The 8053-nt window shown below is 45.2% G+C and overlaps 1 protein-coding gene across 1 annotated transcript in view; it reads left to right on the top strand.

Moving 5' to 3' along the window:
- Positions 1-790: 790 nt before the first annotated feature.
- The window catches only part of LOC109973188 (zinc fingers and homeoboxes protein 2-like), a gene marked incomplete at its 3' end in the record, with an annotated part of 81757 nt that continues 74494 nt past the window's right edge, over positions 791-8053 (top strand). The window contains exon 1 of the mRNA XM_020622591.1: positions 791-1911. The remainder of the gene's footprint in view (positions 1912-8053) is intronic.

The following is an 8053-nucleotide window of genomic DNA, read 5'->3' as shown; positions in this document are numbered from 1 at the left end:
CACAGTGGGTCTTGGGATAGTTACACCATAAGCAGTTTCTTGAGCTGATTTGACTTTGAATAAACTCCAGACTGTCAGGCTGTCGAAGGTGTGTGGCTCAGAGGACGAAACCCTGCAGCTGCGGGTGGTTATACAAGATTTTAACAGTTGTTTGGGGAAAAAATCCAGGCCATGTCAGGATGTGGTCCATTTACTGGAGACAATATGAAAACACCTCGAAAGCTGCCTGCTCTGCTGCTCACTTTAATCATCTAATCCTAATTAACCAATACTGAACCCGACTGATCAAATAAAACTACAGGTAAAAACATTCAACTGTGTTGCTCTAAATAAGTTAAGTCCTAACACAAGCCTGTGGCAGTACATTTGAGCAGGACTAAATCCAATCAACCAAATTTTTATAAAGGTTACTGCATTTTAATGTGCTGTGTAGATAACTGACAACTGAATAAGACACAGAATCAGTAAAGCACTATCAGACTAATGTACATGAAAAAAAGGAAAATGTAATAAAATAATTGCAAAATAGTAAAATAAATTAAACCTATATGAGGGAGTAAAACAAATACATCTGCAGCAGCAATCCAATGGGTATTTTGAAAAAATATATATTTGAATCTAACAACTGAAAAAGATTACATTTTTGACTAAACCTTCTATAAAGCACCTCAGAAATATTTTAACACTATGTCTAAGTGCAGAAACTGGGCATTCAGTCATAGAATTACACCCAGAATAGAACTTATTAATCTTTCTGTTAACACACACGCTACCACAGAGGTCAAAGGTCACTGAATCAGCAGAAAATTCTCTCCTGACCTTGAAATGACTCATGAAACAAACACAATATATCCTAACCATGCCGTCAGGCGAGGTACAGCTCTCAGATTGGCCTGTAGGCGTCGCCCTTTGCCACCTTTTCACACAAGCGCCAAGGGACGTTTCTACATTTATTGCATCTGATCAACTACAACAAGGCCATTTATCAAAAAATACATGAGCCCGGTGAAATGTGGACAGCAGCGCGATGAACAGCGAAACTTTGCTACCAGTCCCAGCTCCGACCACAGCTGTTCTAGGTTTCTTTAGGAGCTAATTCAGCATGAGCTGCTCACAGGGTGTGATGCTGCTGTTTGGCAGGTCGGCTCCGGGATCAAACAGGTGTTATCAGGAAATTAACACACACATTTTTTTTTTCTGGTTATCATAACTCCATGCATTTCGTTTACATTTTCAGGAACACTGGCTTTTGCAAACATTTGCTTAATTTAGGTTTTATACTTGGATAGGTTGTTGTAAAACAAAGAGAAGAGAGGATACTATACATGAGATCAAAACTAAGTGCTACCAGGGATGTTGCAGAGGGAGCGTGGTGATACCACTGCAGATAAAAGTGACGGTGCATATTATAAAGTCACTACAAACTCAATACACAGACCCAGCACAAGTTGCTGCATCAATATATAGGAGGGTTACGTGATGTTTACCAACAGCCACCCATGCTATATGTAGAGCGGTGCAGACCCGGGCTGCAAGAGGGGGGCAGGGTTGCATGTCTGCCACATGCCTGTGCCTCTCCACCGCAACCCGAGCAGTCGTGCCAGCGTCCGGCTGCGCCATAATCAAACTTTTCTGTACATTTTCACGTCACCTGAACACGAAACGTAAATTTGGCATCCTATGCAAATATATGCTGACGTAAAAGATCATGTGGTTTTTGTCGTCGATCCCCCCTATGAGCAACGAGGAGGCTTTTTTTCCCTCCTCTCTACTGTTGTCTTTAGGTTAGCTATGCTACAATCTTTACTGTACTCAGCGCTAGCTATATGCGCCCCGCACCGCACCACTCTGGATATCTGGGAATAATCAACTTCCAGCGCGTCGCACCCTGCAGCCACAGACTACTCACAGGTAGGACACAGGGGAAACTTCTTATTTTTAACTCCTGGAGAGGAACTCTGACCAAAGTGGTCACAAAAGTGAAGTTATTAAAGCGGCTTGGTTGCAGGCAGATTAGCCGCCTGGCTGGCTGGCTGTCTCTGCCCAGGCTGCCGCTGCTGCTAGCGACCGTCCCCTCCATCACAAGCTCTCGGAGTGGCAGTCACCTTGCTCTCACCCAGCAAACCTCCACGGCAGCCAGTCTACAATTACCACAGTTTGATACCTGGCTGTCAGGCAACTTTGGTTGCTGTGCGACAGGTCTCGGGCAGTTTTTAGGATAGTTGTCAGACAAGTGAACGCCGTCCGGTTCGCATTGTTTTTCCTCCCCCTGGTAGCCAACTTTTGCAGTTCCTCCTCCACCCCCGGTGAAAGTGCACATATTATTATTTTTTCTTTTAGCCAGAGGAGCTAGCCGTTAGCCGTTTAGCCGCTGCTAATGACGGGCACCCCGGTGAAGCTAAGTGCTTTAGCCTTAGCCTTCCCCGCACAGAGCAGCGCGAAACGTGGCTGCCCGTTTCTGGATCTTACGCTTTCATGTCGGGAAACGCGTTTGTTTTGGCTGGCTCCTTCTCCCCTTCTCCCCCTCCGAGGCGGCGTTACTCCGCCGAGCCGAGCAGAAAATACTCCCGGTGTTTCTGTTTTCGCGTCTCGGTGGAGCAAGTGTCAGTTTGGCTCGTAGCGCTGGTTCAAGTGTTGTTGTTGTCGCCCGCTGTATGTTAGGTTCAAACGGGGCTAGCTAGCAGACAGCCAGTCTGGCTGCCTGGGTCATCTGAGGTGAAACCGCCGTCAGCAGGGTGGACAGAAACACAGCGGAGCTGACGGCGACCTGGGCTTTCACCGGCGTTTTTCACCAAAATAGGGCCCCGGTATCATGATGCGCCATATGAGCTGGTTTGTGTATTTAAAATAAATGTGTTTAACGCTGCTGTCGCTTTTCTGCCTGTTTTCTATAGCGCCTGGCCGCCGGTGTACTTAACTGTACGACAGCCTCCGGGCTGGTAGCACCGTGTCACGCTGAAACGGGCTGTTGCTTTGTGGGTTTAAAGAGTTTAACAGGTGAATATGGGGAAAATAAGTCTGCTGCGTTTCTTAAGTTACGCTGTTTAACTGGTTTAATGTTAAATCGGAACGGTTTTGCCACTGACTTCATGCCAGTTAATGGCAGGCTGGTTTCCTGCTGGTTTGCACAGACTGCCAGTATGTGCACTGCTCCGGGTCTAAACTGTTTTATTGAAGAAACTGTCAGTGAACGTTGTAATTTGTTCTTAAACCAGTTTATGAAGAAAGCAGCGGTCAGGTTTCTCTAATATTAGATCGCTCAGTTACTCTTTATAGGGAAACACGCTTTGTATACATCTAGACTGAACAAATTACACAATAATTTGGTGAGTTTACATTTAAATCCAGTTGTGTATGGTATAGTTTGACTGGTTTATGCAGGGACTGACTGTAGTGCAAAGTGGTTTTTTAGCTGGCATGTTGGCTCAGACTGTGCATAAGGAAATGTGCTTTTGCTGCCGTGTTGTCTGTGTGGAGAAGAGGACTGTCAGTATATGATGTGGAAATTGTTTTCTCAAGATTCTGCTCATAATCAAACTTTTCCTCCTCTACCTTCATCCATGTCACCATTAGTGGGTTCTCCGACCTAATTTTCTGCCCTAATCTTCTTGCATAAAATCATGGATTAAAAAAAAGTGTTTTCTGGTTAAGACCTTAGGAAGTGATGTGGCAACAAACCTGTGACCCCAGGCAGCACAATATAATAAACCAAACCCCCCAGTTTTGCTTAGTTTCCCCGCTTCTTTCCCTGATCTCCTCGTGTGATGCACTGCGGTTTGGTTTCAGCTTGGACCTACAGTACAGGAGGAAGATTTCTGCCAGGCTTAGAAGAACAGGTGTGTAAACTACATTTGGGCAGGTTTTACCCTCCACCACATCCCTGGCAGTGTGACTGAAGTGTGTCTTGGCTCTTGGAAATCATTGGAGAGGCTCATATTTGGCAGTAGCTCCTGCTCTATACTGCCCGGTGACAGCGTTAACATCCACCTCCTCCCAGCTGCTGCACTGTACGCCTCTTGTTGGAAAGTGTGTCATTTTTTTTTTTTTATTTGATATTATCTCTCCCTCGCCTGTTCTGGTTCATAATCACATTTCCTTTCCCATTGACCGACTTTTTTTGTCTCATATTTTGCTGCTATTGTGTTGCTGCCGTGTCAGGCTTTTTAATCCTATGATATGGATGCAGGGATCAGTCAGTCATGCTGCCAGTCTCGGAATCAGAACGCGCTCGCTCGTGCTCTGGCTGCTTTTTATTTGTCACAAACGCCAACACACCCGCACATCACACAGCTCTCGTGCGCTTCCCTTGCTCACTCTGAGACTTCCACACACACACACACACACACACTCACACATACTCTCGCTTTTCCTCTTCCTGCTCTGACACGCTGCTATTTCTCTGACACACTCTCACACATTTCGCCAGTTCCAAGGGAGGTGCAGCTGTGATTTGCTGTTGCCACCTGACCTGTCACCCCAATCCACACCCCCAACACACACACACACACACACACACACACACACACTGAGCAGCCACGGAAGGCTTTTATTTCACCATTTAGACTGTCCACCTCATTGAGTTTTATCACCCAAAACTGCAACTCGACACATGCTTTTTTAATATTTGTGGCAATTGAAATGGACCCCATTCTGGGTTTGTGTTGCCCTCAGTGGCATTCATTCAGGAGGGTTTATGACAGCTATACGAGCCAGAACGAACACACAAACACACACACACTGTGCGACAGCTACCATCACACATGCTCTTTGTTGCTCTGTCAAACTGTTTTTTATTTCACACACATGCAGAAAGCACGCGTGACAGCTGCATCTTTCACACAGGCTTTTTTCCACTCACTCCTTTTTGTCTTTATTTCACTCACGCACACACACACACGTGTATTTTGAGTGCTACTGGTGCTTTATGAAACAGTGAGAGGCTGTGTGTGTGGGTGTGTTTGAGAGTACAAGCGTGCTAGGTTGTGCGTGTATGAGTGAGTGAAGTGTGTGTTTGTGTAGTGAATCACTGGAGAGCACGGGCTGGTCAGAAACTCTGTGTGTGTCATAGTCATAGTGTCCGCCCTCCCTCGCTGCTGGTGCTCTTCACGGGGAGACTCGGCACAAACACACACATGCACACACACTGTGTTGCTGCTGTTGGACCAAACCCATGTTCCACGTCGGCTGGGAGGGCTCGGGGGTGAAGTCTGTGTGAATGTGAAGGCCAGGGTTCCCTGTTTGACCAGACATGTTGCTCAGTTGGCATTTAATCATCTGTATTTTTCATTCCTTGCTGCTGAATTTGGCGTCCGTCTGAGTGATTTAATTTCTTTCTCCAGATAGAGATGAGCGTGGTTCATGTTGCCTTGAGGTGTTCTGCCATGCAGACATTCAGCACTGATGTGGAGCATTTCATTACACACCGTGAGATCCAGTTTTTAAAAGTCATGTGCAGATAGTCTGTACAAATATGTGACCCTGTCATGAAAAGGCCTTTACCTTTGTTTGCTCATTACTTTAGATCATCTTTATCTCCCTCTCAAGTTTTATTGACTTTGTTTTTTTTTTTTTTTGTTTCAAATCTGATCAGTTGTTTTCCTGTTGTGCCCTTTTCCCCAAAATTGGCAGTTTTGTCCCTAAGGACAGCAAACATCTGGACACACACTGCGCAGCAGCTTGTAAGATCACATGGTCTAACGGTTTCTGGTAAATCTGTCCTGCCCCCAGAAAGCAAAACAAACAAACACCAAATGTAAGGGATCTGTACGACACGAGGTGTTGTTGAAGGCTGGTCGCACTAATGAAACCGTCCTTCAGACACAATGCATCAAGTCAACAGGGTTACGCTGCTGACGTCCGGTGTATTGTCTGTGTAGCGTACCAAGTGTAATTGGTCTGCTTTTATTGCCGCCCCGATGAAGACTGTGTCTAGATGAAGGGTTTCAAATGAACCTGGAAGTGTCTGACAGTGTTTTCTCCTCTGTACCAGTACAAAGAAAGTAAAGCTGCAACGATTAGTCAGATAATAACCATTTTAAGCAAGAATGTCATTACTAGTTCCAGCCTTCTTAATGTCATACATGACAGTCAGGGAAAGGTCTTTGGGCTTTATACCAGTGGTATTTGAAGACATCACTTTGGGCTGTGGGAAATCACAAACTAATCATTAATGAAAATATGAAGAGAAATGTCAGTGTAAGAGTTATGGGTGGTATGACAGTGGTGTGGTGGGTACAGCAGTCGTCTCGAAGGTTGAAGGTTCGAATCTCAGTGCCTGCAGTCCACATGTCAAAGTGTCCCTGGCTAAGACACTGAACCCCCCAAGTTGCTCGTGATGGCGGCGTGTACGCACGCAGCGGCCTGGGGCTCTTGGCTCCAAACAAATTCGTTGGACGTGTCACAATGTTACAATGACAATTAAAAAAAAAAAAAATTTGTAGCAACCTGTTGGCATTTTTGAGGCCATTTTTCCATCACAGTTTTTCTGACCTTTGCACAGGAGGGTGATGTTGTCACTCTGATTGCTTGGTGTTTTTCCAACTGGGTAAAGATCAATGAGTATCCTGGTTTTGATCATATGACATTTACATGGAACTCAAGAGAAGTCTGGTATTGCATATCCTGACAGTGATGAGTGACAGGTGGGAGGGTCCCGCCACAGGTGGCTGGCCGCTAGCTGTCTGGCGAGCTCCACGCATGCTCCACCTCTGTGCCCATTTTGGGTTCAGCCGTAGCAGTGAAGCATTACCAAGATGGCAACGGCCAGACTTGAGCTTCAAGACTGCTCTTCAGAAAACCAGTGGGTGACGTCACGGTGGGTTTGTCCATCTTTTATTTAGAGTCAGTGTTAGTGGCTAAGCAGGTTGTCCGATATTTCGAAGAATTTGAAAGTTGCTGAACTAGACCTGCTTTTTTTGTTTTGATGTTTGGGCACTTAGTAGTTTTTCTTCAGTGTTTTCCATCTGACTTGTGTTGAGAAACACTTAAGTCTTTCATTAGCAAAAAAACAAATTCTGTCTGTTCATTGGTCCAAAGGTGAGATGCTTTCCCTGTTCACTCTGATGCTGCAGCCAGGCCTGTGCTGACAGGCTGGACCAGTCAGGAACCTGGACACTACGATGCAGCAGTGTCCCAGGTTCTTTTGGAGTACTTCACCTAGCATATTCACTTTCTACAACCGGGATAAGAGCTTATCCTGTTTTCTGAAATCGGGATGTTTACATGCTCACACATAAAACGGGATGCTCCAAAGCCCTGATGGTAACTGGGATACTCCATGTAAACGCACTCGGTGACAGTGATGTTGATTAGTCTGCCTGTTCTACTCAAGGTCTGAGTTTAATATGGGACAATAAATAAATCTGAAAATAATCCTCCAAAAGCCCCATTTCATTTACTTTGGAGACAGGGTGGAGCTGGACAGACTGACACACCGTCTTCGATACGGAGCAGAGACGGCGCTGTTCATTCATCTGTTTGTCTCATGTATTTTACATTTGGCAAATTCAAGAGCACTGATCAAGTCGTATCAGCCGATTGTGATCAGTGGCTGATTTAATCAGAGCGTCCTCTGGTTCAGGCATCATTCAGCAGCACCCCTATCTGATTCCTTCTGTCGTATCATTAATCAGTAACATCCTGTTTGTGTGTATGGGAAATATTACCAGAACTTTTCCTGATGAAAAATATTGATCTCGATCATGTCAGTGCTGAGAAATGTGTGTATTAATGGTACTGGAGACTGAGTGTCCTGTGGTCCACATGCAGCTTCAGGGGTTTCACACTGCCAGGAATAATGGGGGAAACACTGAATACTCGTAATTGTTTGAGATTTTTGGCAGGAGGACGCCAAATTTTAAGATATTGAATACTGGCACATAGAAGCAGATTCATTCCAAAAATATCAGCGTCGACGTCTTTCAAAACCGCATTGGGTTAAACCAGAAAACAGAGAAGATCACTTCACACTTTAGTGTGTACTGTACATCCGATAGACGCCTTCCTAAAATATAATTTGTTCCAGGGTGGTATCAAACTTAAATACAGTGACAGA

The sequence above is a fragment of the Monopterus albus genome, unplaced genomic scaffold (assembly GCF_001952655.1).
Source record: "Monopterus albus unplaced genomic scaffold, M_albus_1.0 scaffold283.1, whole genome shotgun sequence".
NCBI lineage: Eukaryota > Metazoa > Chordata > Actinopteri > Synbranchiformes > Synbranchidae > Monopterus > Monopterus albus.
Note: the sequence above shows the minus strand (reverse complement) of the source record. Positions and strands in the feature narration are given on the sequence as shown.